This window comes from Durio zibethinus, chromosome 21 (genome assembly GCF_047325235.1).
Source record: "Durio zibethinus cultivar Kanyao isolate XHJ-2024 chromosome 21, ASM4732523v1, whole genome shotgun sequence".
Taxonomy (NCBI): Eukaryota; Viridiplantae; Streptophyta; class Magnoliopsida; order Malvales; family Malvaceae; genus Durio; species Durio zibethinus.
In genome coordinates, this window is record NC_143182.1 from 11588139 (window position 1) to 11606848 (window position 18710).

At 27.8% G+C, this 18710-nt stretch overlaps 1 pseudogene across 1 annotated transcript; it reads right to left on the minus strand.

Moving 5' to 3' along the window:
- Positions 1-4109: 4109 nt before the first annotated feature.
- Positions 4110-9335, minus strand: LOC149512889 (cellulose synthase-like protein H1; annotated as a pseudogene). The gene is made up of 9 exons (XR_016331497.1): positions 8991-9335; positions 8568-8889; positions 8090-8215; positions 7770-7889; positions 7228-7439; positions 6976-7111; positions 6134-6312; positions 5430-5780; positions 4110-4896 (listed from the first exon to the last, which is right to left on the minus strand). The product of XR_016331497.1 is annotated as a cellulose synthase-like protein H1 (transcript).
- Positions 9336-18710: the final 9375 nt, after the last annotated feature.

Consider the following 18710-nt stretch of genomic DNA (forward strand, 5'->3'; position numbering starts at 1 on the left):
TGATAGAAAAAATCAACAATCTTATCATGGGTGTGATAATTTTCATTGGTTAGACATAAATCCCAAAGAATGCTTAAATGAGGATGATGATGAAGTCCATGTAAAAAAAAACCTGTAAAGGTTTTACGATATTTTTCATTAATACAAAAACTTCAACAACTTTTCATATCTTTCAAAATTATGGATTTTATGAGGTGACATCATAACGAATAGATGGATGATGGATCATTGAGGCATCTTGCTAATTTTTTAGCATAGAAATCAGTTTATTCTAAGTTTTCAAACTTTGTTTTTGATCCTCAAAATATTATGTTTAGACTAGTATCGAACGGATTCAACCTATTTAAAGTGATGAGTACTTCTTATAGTTTTTGGTTAATTGTATTGGTTCTGTACAATTTACCACCATGGATTACCATGAAGCAACAGTCATTTATCTTGCTATGATAATTACTGGGAAAAAAGATTTAAAAAATGATATAGACATCTACTTGTAACCTCTTATTAAAGAGTTAAAATAGTTATAATGATAATCATTGATTTTGATTCCAAAAACATCTTTTTGATGGAATAAAAGAGTTTAGAAGAACACCCATACCTATTATTGGGTATGATATCTTGTCAAATTTAAAAGATATGAATTTCACTTATAGAAAAATGACTTAATCAAGAAAAAGAGTAAGAGAGATCTTTGAAGGTGTTCAACTTTTTATTCCTCAAATTGGTGATGTTGATACTCAAGTTGGTAATGTTGATGTTCAAAATGACGAGAAAAAAGATGAAGAAAATGACCCAAATGAGTCTGAGTTATGAAAAAAAAAAGTATCTTTTTTGAGTTGTCTTATTGAAAATATAACTTATTATGTCATAACCTTGATGTGATGCACATTGAAAAAAATATTTGCAAAAATTTTATTGAGACAATTTTCAACGTAAATAAAAGATCAAAGGATGACTTAAAGAGTCGACTTTATCTAATTGACACGATGATTTACCTTAACTTTCATCCGAAGTTGTTTCTAATGGCAAATCACGATTGATTTTTGCCTGTTTTGGGTTATCTAAAGGTGAGAAAAATGTATTTTGCAAGGTGTTAAAAATTATGAAAATCCAAGATAGCTATGCATCAAATATATCGAGATGTGTAAATTTGAAGAAATAAAAACTTTATTCATTGAAGTCACATGATTACCACATCTTGATGCATGACTTACTTCTCATTTCTTTACTTTCATCAATGTCAATACTAATCACTTCAGTTGTAATTGAATTGAATAACATATTTAAAACACTTTGTGGGAAAGTTCTAATTGTGGAAGAGGTTGACAAGCTTCAAGATCAAGCCGTGATTACTTTATGCCATTTAGAGAAGATTTTCCTTTCAAATTTCTTCACTATTATGATGCATTTGATTATCCACCTTTCATATGAAGTAAAAGTAAGTAGACCAATTTATTTTAATGGATGTATCTTATTGAAAAAGTATTATTTATTAATAAGTTGTTAATGTCTATGATACCATTCTAATTAAAAAGGCATATGACAAATATTTTATGCTTCAGGTTTTTAAGGAGGTTAAAGTCATATTGTCCCAATAAACGCTATCCGAAAAATTATATTGCTAAAGGATTAATTATTAAACTTGATAGCTTTACTTGATTAATTTACAAGAGAAAGCAAAAGAGAAAATGGCCATTGAGATTGAAGTAGTGTTCGATTGTTTTGTCAACATGTAAAAATTGAAAGATTAGATTTTCATAAATGTTGCTAGAAAAAAAAAGACATAGACGGGTTCGATGCCTTGGATTGGGTCCAAGACCATCTAACTACTATAAAAATATCTCTCAGCAATTTATATTCTTAACAAGTCAATCTTATCCAAAAAATCTCAATAGTGAGAGAGATGTTGTAAATTATGCAACGTGTTCAGCAAACAAAAGCAAAAAGAGTTGAGGAGCATGTTAGAATAAATGAAAAGCGTAAGCAGTTACATGATCGATTCAACACTCTTATGAACTTTGTGCAACAACAATTTTGAAAAAATAATTTATGTAGTCAATCAACTCAGGTATTATATTTAGTAACTATTTATATTTTTTTAATGTCATAAATAGCTTATTATTATATGTAAAAACTTATTTTATTTTATTCAGTAGGTTTTTAAGTAAGCTAATGATTGTGGTGGAAAAAATTCTTCATCAAATGATAGTGCTCTAAATCTTAGTGGTCATCAATTTCATATATTTTAAATTTTTTATTAATATACTGAAAAAATTTGAATGCTATTGGATTAAACTTTGTGTTATATGCATACTGGAACAAATTATGTATTTTGATATTTAAATATTTATAATATTCAGTTTATGACTTTAAATTTATTTGATGAATTGAAAAATATTTATCTATTTTTTATTTAATTATAATAGTAAATGCTGAAAGAAATAAAAAAATAAAATTTTTAATTTAGCAACGTTTATAAGTAAAAACACTACTTAAATTATAAAAACTAGCGATATTTGTGTCAAAACATCTTGCTAAATTTAGCAAGGTTTTTGCACACAAATGCTGCTAAATTCTTTATTTAGTGGCACTTGCAGACAAAAATCTTGCTAAGTTAGTGGTGTTTTTTCTTAAAATACTATTATTTTCTCTAATGTAATATAGGTGACATTTTTAGCGATATTTTTGATATACGTCATAAATTTTTTAACGATGTTTATAACTTAAAAAAAAAATCGATAAAAACTTATTCCCCTGTAGTGATATGAAGACATTATTTAATTTAATCATATTCATAATATCATTTTATCTTATCCCATCATAATTTGTGTATTAAATACATCCTTAAAATGTTAGATGTGTACACACTTCATGGTGCTAAAAGAGTGACTATAAGTGTAAATATTTGATGTGTAATTGAGATTATTAGAGATTGAGCAAGAGTGTTTATTGATTTATTTAGGTTGGGATTGATTTGTGAGCAGTGGAGGAATAAAAAATTTTATCTAGTGAGAACTTAGTTTCAACATAATAATAATAATAATAATAATAATAATAATAATAATAATAATAATAATTTAAACTTACATATGTAGTCATAATTGTTAAAAATTTTACAATTATTTTTTACATCAATTTCATATTTTGAAAACTTTACACAATAATTTCATTATCAATTTTTTTAAAACACATTTTTTTAATGTACACAACTAATATGAATTGAAAAAGAAAAAAAAACCTTAATAGACCGAAAAATTAATGTCCAAGTCTACAAAGTTGGAGATGAGATAAATTTTGAAAGTAAAATAAACTCAATTTGAATACTCTCTCAAGAATGCGTGGTGTCAGGTTGCTGTCTACTGCTGGTTTTGATCAAATAAGTGAAATAACTAAGAAAGAAAAAAATTAAAGAAAAAACAAGAAATATTTGGTGTTATGTGGTAAAACTAAACTAACAAGTAAGTTTCTTATTTAAATGTTTTGAGCTTTGGGCTTGATAACCAATAAATTCAAATTGAAAAACTAATATAATTTAAAATTTTTATTTTGGACCAATGAAAATTATTGAACTTTATCTAAAATACAATTATTTTAGAATTTTTTTTGGTGGCCCTCAAGTAGATCCACCTTTGTTTGTGAGCTGAGTATTTGGGTGTTTGATTGGTTAAGTGGTGATGATTTATTTAATACATTTCTATGGAATCACTTTAAATTGCTATATGTTATATATATGATTTATCATTTGATTGCAATTCTACTTGCCTAGATGTTTACCGGTTGGGGTTTGGACAGACAAAACAAATATTAACTACTTATGTACATATATAACCAAATGGATGTTGCCATAGTGACATTGCAAATTAAGTTATCTACACAATTTCGAACCGGAACGTATAGATTTATTTTCTAACTATATTTAAGTAATAAATTTACAGAATATAATTTAAAGTAATTAATTAGTTCTTATTTGAAATGGTTGATAACATATATTGGCTTTATTTTTATTATATAAATTTTTTAATATAAAATCAATTAGCTATAGATAAAGAAATCCAACATAAATATAAAATCATAAAAACACAATATTTAACGGATGCGAGATAATATCATTTTAATAAAATATTTTTTTTTAATTTTAAGATAAAAATAAACTACAAACCTAAGAAAAAACTTGTATTTGACATATAGATTATCTATCAAAGAGATTTACTTACTCAATAAACCCGTAGCTATTGTTTTTATTCTTATGTGGTCTGTGGTGAAGCAAGTAATGATTAACATCTCAATTTACAATGAAATTTAATTTACGCACCAAAAACAAAGTTCAAGTTACCTGTAGTAGTCCATATCTCAAACCCCTGAAGTCCTACAGAAATAAACAAAAACTAATGCGAAAGAAGCTGACTTGAATATGGTGGAGGAAGGTATCCCATATTTTCCTGTTTTAAACAACCCTTTCAGGAATGGCAAGAAGCATAGCACCACCCATAGGCTGCACAAGACCTCTCCTAGCCCTACCCCGTGCCCAACATCATCTTGAACTAATGGTCGCCACCCTAAGGAAAGGGCGAGCAGTGCTATCAGGTGCACAAGCAAAAGGGTCGTGCCTGGCACAAAAATAGGTGACTCATCGAAGGTAAATTTTGTAGTACCGTCACCATTGGAATTAGATTGATCTTTTCCTGTAACTTCAAAAACTGTATCAGACAAACCCAAGAGTTTGAGTAGGACACTTAGAGCTCCAAACAAATATGCAGAGGTTGCTGTTATTATTCCCATTCTCAAGTTATTCCACCATGCTAGTATGGACATGCCAGTTTTGAGGTATTCCCTGAGAGTGAGCAAGTTGTAAATCACAAAAATGGCAACAGGTATCAACATCGCCGGGTCCTGGACCTGCATTAATTGTTAAACTTGTGAACAGTTCACGCTTCTAAAACAAGTATATATAACAAGTACAATTAGATTATACTGTACTAATTTGTTTCAGAACAAATTAAAGTAATGATTTTTAATGAGGAAAATAAATTCATTCAAAGGAGGCTGAAAGCTTGAGAATAAAGTAAGTTATTGCAATTACTGAAATTTAAATCTTAAATTTATTGGAAATTACATGAATTAAGTTAAATCTAGGGTTCATGTTAAAAAAAATGTATCTAAATTTGTTTTCTTATTGTACTCATTTTTCAGACAGTTGTATATGGAACTATGTGGTCCTGGATTTGATGCCGAGACACTAAAGCATCGCTTCGAGGTGAGAGACAATGACATAACAAATAAGATAGAACATCTCGAATAGTTTATTGTACTTGACATTTTTTGGAACAAAACTATATAAAGGACAAGTATGAGGCATATATATAAATGGATGAAGCGACGACCTCAGTTAATTGTATATGAAGTATGTACTGCAAGTAAATTCTGCTCACATTGGGCAAGAAATGGGAGTTGGCAAGGATGCAATATGCAGGCAGAGCACCATAACACAGCTGAGGAATTGAGGAGGCGCCCCAAGAAAGAATCCAGATGTAGGCTAAGGACGTCCTGAACTGGAGGTTTCCGGTCAGGGTGCCAAATATTGGGTTGTTTTTACTAACAAGGATTTCACACAGGCCTGTAGACCACCTTTTCTGTTGAGTCATTGCCGCCGGGCCCCCAGATGGCGCACAACCTAGAAAGGCCGGCGGGTCGGGCATGGGATAGGTGGATTTCCACCCTTTCTTATGAATCGTCAACCCAGTTAGCATATCTTCTGCCATGGATCCATATATCCATCCAAGCTGAAGCAAACGTAATCAATTTTACCCCAATTTGAAGGTTTACACATTACAATCATCAGCTCTTTTCAATTATTAATATTTAAGTTAATATCACAGACACTTTAATTATAGTAAAATATTTAATATGATAAATGAATTATAAATATATAAATTAAGATAATATTCATCATTAATATCATTAGCTTTTAAAGTTGATACGTGATTAACAATAAATTTTACAAATATTATATTATTTAACATATTTATAATTCAAATATTACATTTAAAATGTTTAAAGTTTAAATATTATATTTTTTACTATAACGCAACTTGGACATTTTTGCTTAATATTTTAGTAGGTTTCTTCTACTAACCTTTGTTCCCCAGCTACTACCAAATTCATAGCCACAACCTGCAACCCGGAATGCTGCCTCGAGAGAATCTGAAAGGTTGTTTCGACGATCCTTCTCGCCTTTCAATGCATAAGTTGCTGATTCTGAAAACTCCTTTGAGTCCCCAAACTCTTTTTTCAGTTCATAATAAGCTAATTTTCCTACAGAAAGAAAGAATAAACCATCATGCTCCTATTATTTTAATTTACGGAGTTTAGCTAGAGTGAGGGCAATATTTAAGTAAAGGTTTTTAGGTGGAGCTTTTAAGATTTTTAATGAAAACCGTTAAATAAAAATTAACTTTGAAAATCGAAATCTATATATTAAAAGATCTTAATTATAAAAAAATTAATAATATATGAAAAATGTTATTACAAATGTTGTTTATATTCAAGATGTAATCAATATTTATTGAATGGCGAAAAAATTATCATAATTTTTATTAAAATGTATAAAAAAATATTTTTTTTTCATGATTTATGTGAGATCTTTTAATTTATAAATTTTAATTTTAATTTTTATTTAACCATATTCACTAAAAAAGGCTTATGAATTAAGGTCTTCTAAGAGACTTTTTATTTGAAAGTGATAAGAGAAAAAGAAATCATTACTTAAAGGATTAAAGTTAAATTTGTCACCATATTCTATATGGGAAATAAAAATATAAGTAATAACAAAATTGAACAAAATTGAAATACAATGCAAAATGTCAATATTGAATCATTGTATAGTTAGTAACCAATTGGATCTCAATCCTTTAATTTAAAGATAAATTGTTCATTAAATACATACCATTAATTAGATTTTTAAAAAAAAGTATATACCGTTAATTGATGTATCATTTCTGGCTTGATTTTCTGCGTTATGAGGCCGTAGACCATAGATGACTTTTCGTCTATGAAAGCATCCTGTTCCGCTATAGAACATTCCTTGGAGTCCCGCTATCCCACGGCCCATATACTAACATAGCAACATATATATATATGTATATATATATATATATATATATTCTAACTGAGCAAAAAGAAAAGTAGTAGTAGAAAATTCATTGAGGTCTATGTAAAAATATGACTCACTTCTGTCAAAACCACAAATTGGTTTCCATAGGGATCGTCCTTCTGACCATCGTAATAAGACTGAGGATACTGAACAAATGCAATTTCTCTTTCACTCTCGTGACCAAGAAGCTGACACATTGCCTGACGAACAACTTGTGGGTTGTTCACATCATATCACAATCTACGTTCAGCATGAACGGCGCATTCGTCATCAACCCTGACACTCTAGTCTGTTTTTGGTACAAGAACCATAGTTGATTAATTTATTTTCTGGTAGTTGGTTTAAAGAATATTTATGGGTAATTTCCCAAAAATGAATTCAATTTAAATTGAGTAACTTAAGTAAATGTTGAGAAGTGTTTGGTAATTTTTGAAAATTTTGATTTTTTTTATAAAAAAAATGGTAGTTAGGAAATAAAAAAAAAATATAAATTTTAAATTTTAAATTTACTAAATATTTAAATGATTGTATAAATTAATTGAATTAAATTTCAGATTCAAATTAATTATTTTTTGCATCACTAATTGTTTGGCCTAACACGAAATTCTTTGTTAATTACCAGAACGTTCATGGCACCAGCTTTGTAGTGATGTGGATGTTTCGGCCGTTTCTCTCTGGAAATATAAACTAAATGTGGCACCTCATCATCCCAAAAGTTTTGCATGTTCTCTCCTATTATCTACAACAAAACAATTCGAATGATTCCAAAATTAATAACCAATGAAGATAAGTACATTTTTTATGAGCCACATATATAAAACAACATCGTATCGCATAAAATTAAACCATGATGGAAACAATATATATAATTTTATTTTGTTTAATTAGAATAGGGGGGAACATTGAGGCAATGAACTGTCTTAGGTATAAATGAGTTACCTTGATTATAGTCGGATGGTTGCTGCGTTCAACCTGGGAGAAAACAGCAAACTCACCGGTTAGATCACATGGAGCTGCTCTTCGGCCTGCTTCCTCTATTTTTAAGCTAAGGAGCTCGTACTCGGCCTGCAAGGATCCAATAAATTAAGACAAGTTAAATGTCTATTAGTGCCTAATTGCAAATTAAATGGCAAAATAAAATGAGTTTATATTTGTTTATTATCAATATATAAATTTTATATATTATCATGGAATCATATAATATCTTCTCTTTAATCAAAAAAAAAGATTTTTTTAATTTAAATTTTTGTATATTTATTTTTAAAATAATTAATTTTGCAATCTTAAAATCGTCTCAAGAGGAGATTAGCCGCAAACAAAGTCAAGGAATACCTCTAACTGTATTATCAAGAAAACAGATAATTTTGCTCTCCTGTTCATTTTTTTTTCTTTTTCGCCCAACTTTGAAATTACATACCTTCATCTTTTCCCAATCTTGTTTGAAATCAAAATTTGAATTGGAGGATATAGGATCCTCCAAGAAGAATCTAAAGGGAGCTCTAACTTGAATTTTGTACTTCTTACAAAATGGGACCCAAAGCTTAGCAAATTTGGATGCTTCCACTATAGAGTAAAAGGTGAGAGGGGAGCAGCCATCGTCGGATACATAGCAAGCTAGCTTGGCAGCTGGATAATCAACAGCCAACAAAGAGAGAACGGTGTTTATAGTTATAATAGGCGGTTCTAACACGGGGTCTGCAGTCGTAACAAAAATGTCCACAGGGGGAAGCTCCGGAAACCTGCAGTCAACAAAATCAATTAATTTTATGGTAAACAATAATTACTAACAGAAAATGATAGTGATCGTATGTAAACCGTATGTAAACCGTTGATTTGCTACCTCTGTTCAAGGTTTTCAGGGTATATTTTGAATTCCACAGGATTCCATTTGGAGCTGACGTTGAGAAACCAATTGAACGTGAACCATGTCTCGCATAAGAAAGCAAGGAGCCAGACCAATCCATGGTTGTTAAGAGAAAGGAGACGATAAGACAGGAGGGAAACTAGAAGGAAAAAAAGAGTGATATCCAATGCTCTTTGGATAGTGTTTTTACGAGCAATCTTTTCATACAAAGGGAAACAGAATTCCTTGGCTGCCATTACAGAGTGCTTAGAGAGGAGCTATAATGTGATGTGTATTCATGAAAGATTTTGAGGCCTCCTTCCTAGCTTTATAATGGTTATATTTATAAGCGATTTATGCCTTAATAAAATCGCATTATCATTCATAAAATAAAAAACGTTTTATTTTGTAGTTTGTAGTTGATTGCTACATTGTATTTTTTCATAAAGGACAATTTATATATACACATAAATATATACATATGTGTTTTATGATAATATATTTTTTTAAAAAATGAATAAAATATTTTTTTATTAGGTTAAAAAAGTTGATATAAAAAAAATAGTTATGTGTATTTATATTTATGTGCATATAATCTTTTCCTTTCATAAATAATATCCTTTGCTAAAAATAAAAAATTAGTTCTAGTACTAAAAGTGAGATGAAGTATTGGCCAATATCATAGGTTTGTCTTGTGATGCTTTCTCTCATGTAGAAAAAGATCAAATTTATGTTCTTGATTTTGTTAATATAATTCTTGATTTGGTGATCTAGAGATTCATTTGTTGGAAGTTGAAAAAAAGAATATGTAAGACTTGTGACAAAGAAAAAGGTTAGGAGGCATTGAAAATGGTAATTTGACACGTATCCTCCGATACTCAATTTATCGAGATATACAAGAATTAAAAAAAAAAAAAAAGCAAACTTAGAAAAGACAAAGAGAGAGAGTTGAGTAGTGATCAACATATCACTTGTTAGGATTTGCTTTTTTTTTTTTTATCTTATAAATGATGATGTTATTAATTAAATTATCATGTATAAATTCTATTTATGTGACAATTAGTATGATTATTTAATAAATTAAATGACAATAAAATTTGAATCATTGACTCTAACTATAAGTCTTTAATTAACTATATATATTATTAGCATATAGAGATCTAGTTTTTCTTTGATAGGAAAAAGGATGTTCATTCAAATTAATAATAAAGCAACCTATAATTTCAAATTTTACCGGCAGTGGTCCCTGTACAGCAAACTTTTTCACATCCAACCCTACAGTACTCTTACTGTAGCTATTCTATAAGCCAATGAGTTGGCCCCTCCTTTCACAAGATAAAACTAACAGCTGAAGCATTATGAAGCTAAGGCTAAATTAAATCTCCACCACGAAATTACCCCATTCCCACAAGGTAGTAGATTTAGTTGTTCATGATAAAAAAACTTGCTACTTCAAATTAATCTGTTTATATAAGTTTCTTCGAGTTCAGATTCTTTCAAGCACATATCGTTTCCGGTTTAAATCTTTCATTTTTTTTTTAATCAATCAAGTTTGGTTTCAAAAAATTTTCAAATGAATTTTTTATTTGAATTTATTTTACCACTTCTCACTCTCTGTACTAGCTTGAGGTACATTTGAAACAATAATATATAAATATATATATTTGAACCAAGCTGAAAAAAAATTAGTTAGGCCAATGATCTTATACCATTTTATCATCACGAAACATAGCAGTCAAACTGACGAAAACATTAGAGAACGAGTTTTCCACGGATGTTGTTATTGTATTCTAGCCGCCACTAACATTTCCTCATTTGAGGGAAAAATTTTCTATGCGCAAAAATTAACAGTTCACTTGGTAAGATTGTGGCAAGATCTTGCGATAGAACATTATAATTAGGAATTTATCGATGTGACATAATGCCAAATTTTATGATAGATTTAGTTGAAACAATAAAATATATTTATATGTATTAAAATAGTAACTCAAATCTCATAATAGATTTATTTAGAATTAGTTAACTATTACTTGATAAATAAAGAGACTTGCAGAATAAAAATTTTAATAAAAAATAGATTTTTAATATGTAAATTTGTATGCTTATAAATATGTAAAGTGTTTATAGAGTTAGGTATGAAAAAAATACGTAAAAGAGTTATAGGGTTTTATGATATAAACATCTTATAGGATTATTAGAGATTTATATTTTATGGATGCGTATATTTGTATGTTTGTGAGACGATTAGAAGAGACTAAGAGAGTCCACATAAGTATGTGCATTATATTTGTATATTTATGAATGAGATAAAGAATACTGATAGGGTTCATATATATATGATGTATGATTGCATATAAGCATGTGTTTATTTAGGTTGAGAATATTCTATTAAATTAGAAGAGAGATTGAGAGGATCTATATGTATTAATTATTGAGTAATTATTTTGATATTTGATATAATTATCTATAATTAATAGATTTTTTTTCATTCGTAGACGTAGATCGGTTGGATCTAATCACGTTAAATTTTTATCTTTTGTGTGATTAATTGATCGTTTAATTTTGTTTCCGCTGACTTGATTAATTAGAGACTTTTTGCCTAACAATATAAAATAGATCTATAGCCAAAGTCGGATTATTCATCTGACTTAACTTAGAATAAATAATTTTAAATTAAGATTTAACTCGAATTTTACTCTAAATATATATTAAAATATTAACATAAATTATTTTTAAAATATATGAATTTTAAAAAAAATGTTATCCGGCCTATATATGCTTTGAGAACGTTGCCAATTTCTTATTGGTCACTCTTTGATGATGACAGTTCCTTCTAACTATTGGAATATGCATTACCATCTCCCTTAAAAAATTTAACTTGCAAACCAAAGTTGATACTCGGCATAAAGTTAATTACACGCATGATTGATTTATTATTTTTTTTCGTAAAGAATATGTTATGTACTAAGTTCATTGCCTCCACGAGTGAGGAGAAGTATTAAAATGAAAACAAATTAAATATGTTTTATTATTAAATTGATAATATTATCATAAACACTTAAATATAATAAAGATCTCTATTTATAATTAAGTAATTTTAAATTAAATACTCAATTTTAAAATTTAACAAAGAGGTCAGTTCACTTTAATTTAGAAGGAAATAATAATTAATTCTTCTTATAATATATATATATATATATATATATATCTTGTCTAGTTACTTTCTAAAATAATTATCTTGTCTAGGTAATTTAATTTGTGAGAAGACATTTTCCTACAACTTGTTTTTGGATTTTCAAACTCAACATGTCTTGGGCATTCGGATGCCACTAAAAACTTGTTTTCTTGGTTCTTTGTTTGATATTTTTATTACCATTCGTTTCACTGCTTCTCCAAACTAGTCTTTTTGAATTTGTCAATCTATGAACTGGTTCTCTATGATATGAAACTATAATTTTCTTTTCTCCAAAAATTAAAACTTAGTTTCCAATCTTGATTCAACCATTTCAAAAAATGATTTTTATTCACATTAACTAAATAGTATTGCTTCATAATTTGTCCTATCCTCTTTTAATCATCTTGCTTTCTCCAAATAAATATATCTTGATTTAAGCCATCTCAATAATCATTATTTTCATAATTAACTATGGGATTTACTTCAAGATTAATTCCTTTCTAATTTCACTTCAAAATAATTTCTTGAACAATATTTTACATGGTCCAATTAGACAGTTGTTGGGACACTAGATTTGTTTATCACTTAGTATTTTCATTCCAAAAATCTCTACATTTATTAGATTAGCATTTTTTTAATCCTTATTCAAACTTAAAACTTCATGAATTTGTTTTAAACAATTAATATCAAATTGTTAAGCCTGAAACCTTTAAGCAAATTCATTACACGACGACAACAACAAAAGAGTTTCGGTCTCATCCAAAAGAATACAAAAACTAGCATCCACATATATTTTTCTTCGCCTTTCGAGATTTAAAGAAGCATTCCCTTTCAAAAAACGGACCGATCAGTACTAGTATTTTTCTGTCGTTTTCATTCCATTGCATTTTGATAATAGGAAAAAAAGAAGTGACATAAGCAGTGATGTCTCTTGCAATGGACGTATGGTATAAAAAGACGGCAATTATTAAATCATAGATAGTCTCAATTTTTTTTTCTATATTTCTAGTTACAATAATGATTAAGAATCTTACTAATCCACTGCATAATTATATTCTTACAATCTCAGGACAATTTCGTCAAGCCCCATTCAAATATCCATCGAATCAAACAAGCACAAAGAGATGAATAACGACAGTGCTTGATGTGACTTGTATCGTATGATTCACTGAATACTCTCAGCCGCCTCATCGAATCAAGTAAGTCGAATAATTTAAAAGTTTATCTAAAATTAAGAAGAATTTCCTCGTACACCAAAACTAAAATTAAATTAAATTTTGAATTTGTTAAGATAATGAAAGTTCGTCTCGTCGAATTTAGAAACGAATAAGTATTATGAATGGATGTTGGCTAAAGTGATTGTAGATATTTAATTTTGTTTAAAATTTTTTATATTATTAGATTTTGAATTATATTTTAATATTGAGTTTTAAAAATTATTTTTGAGTTTAAATTTAAATGTTCAAAAGTATTATTTTTATTTATTTATTTTTATTTGGTAAAAAAAACATAAATTTTGATTTTTTTTTAAGATTATGATTTTATTTAGATTTAAAATTTAAAAATTAAGTTTGATTTTGATAATCCTCAATAATTAAGTTTTTACAAAGAAGAAAAATAAATTTGGATAAGATTTTAATAAAATCAGTTGGCATTAGAATCTTCTAAATTAAAAAGAGATTCAATTCCTATATAAAAAGCCTAATTCTCAATAAAAAATCACTAACAATAAAAGAATCAAAATGCAATTGAGACAATTAGAATTATAAAGCAACATAAAGCTTTGAGTCTCAATAGATAAGTTTTTGGATTGGAGAGAGAAAGGAAAAGAAAATTTTGAAAGCTTTGGTTTTTTGACTTAAACATTGAGAGCAAATAACATTGTTTGGAGGAGGCTCGACCTACACCTAAAATTTTTTCTTGATTCTATTCGGTCACAGGTTTTTTTTTTATTTTATGATTTTTTTTTTATTTTTGATTTTTGATTTATTATTTTATTTTTTCTTATTTTTTATCTTAGTATTTTTTTAAAATTGTGATTGAATTAACAGTGGTGAGAAAAAGAAAAAGAAAAAAAAAGGAAAGATTTATTATATTTATTTGCATGATATTTTTGTATGATTACTTGCATATTTTTATTATATTTATTTGCATGATTTATTATGATATTTTTGTTTGATATTATTATAATATTTTTGTATGATTATTTTTGCTTAATCTTTACATGTTTTAATTATGATATTATTACATGATATTTTTTGTGATATTTTTTATAGAATATTTGTATGACAATAGTGTAAATAAATAAAAGAAATTTAGATTTGAAGCTAATAAAAATAAAGAATAAAAACCCTTTTTGGTTAAAGCTTAGGTACGATAACATAAGATTAACTTGGTATCAATTTTGGGTATAATGGGATGCTAAAACCTTCCCTATATTTAACCAACTTCCGAACTTAATTATAATGTAGACCAGAATCTATTTATTTTAAAAATCTTTAGTCATGTTTAGGATAACTTTAAAAATGATAAATTCACATAGATAACCAATCATAACAAAGTAAAAAAGATTAGTGATGACTCCATAGTTTTTATGTCTAATTGGCATGTTCTCAAATTTTAACATTGTAACAGTTTGACGACTCCACTGGAGACATTAAAGAGTTAAGTCATTAATTAGTTAAGTGTTATCTTAAGTGTAGACACTCCATTTCATCCGGGACTTATAATTAAATTTTTAATTTCAATTTTGTTTAGATTGTTAGGCTTTTGAAATGCTTATTGTGCTTTTGTTTGGGCCTTGAATAGACTTGTTTAATTGATGTTTGGGCTTTAAGCCTAACATACGGTTTTCTTTGAAGCCTAACAAATGGAGTTAGTTTCTTTCATTAGTCTTTGGGCTTTGGCCCAATAATGGTTTATTTGTTTGTTTTATAGTTTCTTATTTTATTACTTTAATAAAATAAAAAAAATTACAATCTTGTTCATAGGATTCGTTCATGGGATTCAATCCCAAAAATCAAATTCCTATAAAAAGGGAAACTAAATTACAAAAAATGATAATTGAATCAATTTTTAAAAGGAATAAATCAAGTAATATATGGGACTGAATCTATTTGTGATAGATTATTTTTTATTGAATGAAATATCTAAAATTTCTTATGAAAAAACCCTATATAAATCAGTCCCAACACATAGAAAAGGGACTCGAAGAAAATAGAGAAAATTTCACAAAAGAAGTTTTAGCCTTTTTTGTGAAAAGTTTTCTAGTTTTTGGGATAATTCTATGGTTTTTAGAAAGTGTTTTTTATTATGGAGTTTTGGCATGGTTTTTGGGTTTAAAATTCTAGAATAAGGTTTTTTTTTCTTGAGATTACTAAGAATTTTGGGCTAAGACTCAAGATTTGGTTGCTTTTCTAAGCTTTTTTAGAAAATTGTGCAAAATTTTCGACGGTATTTGAAGATTTTGGTCACTGGAATCAGGTTTGCTTAACTATTTTCTAGATTTGCCATTTTCTAGGCCTTCTAATTTTAGGATATATAGAAAAGCAGAGAAAAAAGTTTTAGAAAGTGAGGGAGTTGGGTGTTTCTAAAAAAAAAAAAAAGAAATTTGGCTTTTATATCAGGTCAGAAACGACATCGTTTTTGGATATTCCTTAACCCATATAGCCCATACAACCCTGTGCCACCAGCGTATTGGATTCGACCCGATCGCAAGTATTGGGTTTTTTTTTCATTTTTTGATTTGATTTTAATTTTTTTGTTTTTGTTTTATTTTAGATTTCATGTATATTCATTATTTTATTTTTTTAATTGTTAAATTTGTTTTGTTTTATTTCATTCAAGAAAAGAAAATGTTTACAAAATAAATTCGTAAATACTACCAAACTATTAGAAGATTTTTCATGGATTTAAAATTTTTATAAATTCTATTAAACTATTGGATAATTTTATAACTCAATCTTTATAAATAAAATAAAATAAAATATTTTATTTTAATCATACTAAACTATTAGAGGATTTGAATTTTAAATTAAATCTTATTAAACTATTTGAAGGTTTAATAAATTTTTAAAAAAATAAATTTACAATAAAATCTCACTAAATAATTGAGAGATTTGCATCAAAGTAAATTTTATCAAACTATTGAAAGATTTTACTATTTATTTTTTGAATAAAATATATTAATGAATCCGACGACGAAGCTTATTCAGAGTGAGACACTAATAACCATAAATACTCATGAGGTGAGAAAATTATCTTAAATTGCTACCAAACTATTAAAGTAATTTTATGATAATTTCCAATAATTAAATTATTTAGTAAAGTTATAAAAACATTTTAAGGCTTGGATAATTTGAAATCAAATTGGTAACATTCTTTGGATGAGCGCTATGCAGGTACTATAACCTTCTTCATGTGTAATTGCACTCTCGAACTTAAAATTTGGATTCGTGAACTAGAATCTACAATTTAAAGATACCTAAGTCAAACTTGAGACTTTTCCTTAAATGGGACAGATTCAATCAGGTAACTAATTGCACCTAATAAGAAAGATTAATGGTGACTCTTTCAACTTATGTCTAATGATAAACCTACAAATCTATACGTTATGACATTAAGCCTTGCTTTGATGGTTTTTATTTTGTGATTATTTACGTACACTAAACCATTTGTTTATTTTGTAGTTTATGATTTTTTTTAAGTGTACTAATTTATTTGTAGATTTTAATTTTTCATGTGTACCTATTTATTTAATTATTTGTTGACATGTCCCTTTACACATACCACATTTGCTCTTGACCTAACCCTTATCCTTTTAGGAAGGGGTAAAGTACATATGCTCTATGAGGTATTTACATTCAATATAATTAACAAAATACTCTTACTCAAATTAAATATTTTTCGCTGGTAACCTGTTACGGGTGAGGATTGTGGTGTTTTATTAGTCTATAATAGATAATGATGTAAGGTAGATTGTCAAACCTTTAAATCCAGCATATAAATAAACCTTAATGATCTAAACATAAATTAAAGCCCCATATTTCTCTTTGTTAGAAAATTCTTGTTAAGCATCCAACTTAAAATTAATTGACAGTAAGTGGATAGACCCAATCTGAATATAAGGCTATAAGAAATTTGAAATTTATTAAATGTGGATAACCCACTTTAATAGGTCCCCATCACGTGTAGGTGAATATGGAAAAAGCCTTTCATATGACAAATTAAAAAAAGATAATAGAAAAAGTTCTGACTCTGATATCATGTTAAGCATCCAACCTAAAATCAATTGACAGTAAGTGAAGAAGCCCAACCTGAATATAAGATTATAGGATATTAAAAATTTATTAGATGTGGGATAACCTACTTTAACAAACCCTATCATGTGTAGGCGAACATGAAAGAAGCCTTTCATGTGATAAATTAGGAAAAGATAATAGAAAAAATATTTTGGCTCTGATACCATATTAAGCATCCAACTCACTACCAGTAGGCAGTAAGTGGAGTGGCTCAACTTGAATTTAAGATTATAAGATATTGAAAATATATTAGATATAAGATAACCCACCATAACATGCCATCATCATAGGTAGGCGAAGATGGAAGAAGCCTTTCATGTGATGAAGACCTGTTAAAATAGGTTATCTCACATTTAATAAATTTTTAATATCTTGTAGTCTTATATTCAAATTAGATCCTTTCACTTATTGCAAATTGGTAGTGAGTTGGATGATTAACATAGTATCAGAGGTAAAACTTTCTTATCATTACCCTTTTCTTATTTTATCATATGGAATGCTTTTTTTATCTTTGCCTACACGTGATGAGAGTCTGTTAAAATGGGTTATCACATATATAATAAATTTTTAATATCCTATAATTTTATATTCAGGTTGGACCTCTCCACTTATTGCCATTTTAGCAATCCTAAATAAGTAACATAAATGAACATTTATTACTATTATACTTGTTAAGTTGTATTTTGTTCTCTGTATATATTATGTTTACTAACTCTTTTCCTTTAATTTATGTGTATGCATTAACATCAGTGGATTTATCATAAAGGATGATTGCCATAAAATAATTTTAACAAAAGGAATCTTAATTACTTCTATTGAGAGTCTAGCAAAGTTCTTTACTAGCGTAAAAAAAAAGTTTGAAGAGTTGGAGCTTGTAAATAAAAGGTTAAAAAGAGAAATTCAAGCACTCAAACAAGAAATGGATGAATGAAAAAGTTTGTTCACTGACATCAACATAACATAGTTATCCACCATTCTTGAGCTAGCCTAACTTTTTTAAAAAAATGTATGTTTACAAGCAAAAGTGTAAGAAAGTAAAGAGGCATTCTATGGGGTGTAAAAGTACATCCAAATGTTAAATGAGGTTGATGAAATTGGAATACAAATGTGGGTTATGATTGAAGAATATGAGTAAGCAAAAGAGGCATATGTGAATAAACATGACTAATTGGAATACTTGCTTGATTAAATCAATGTGGCTACTTATGAAGCCAAGGACATGGTAAAAGAGATCAAAGAATA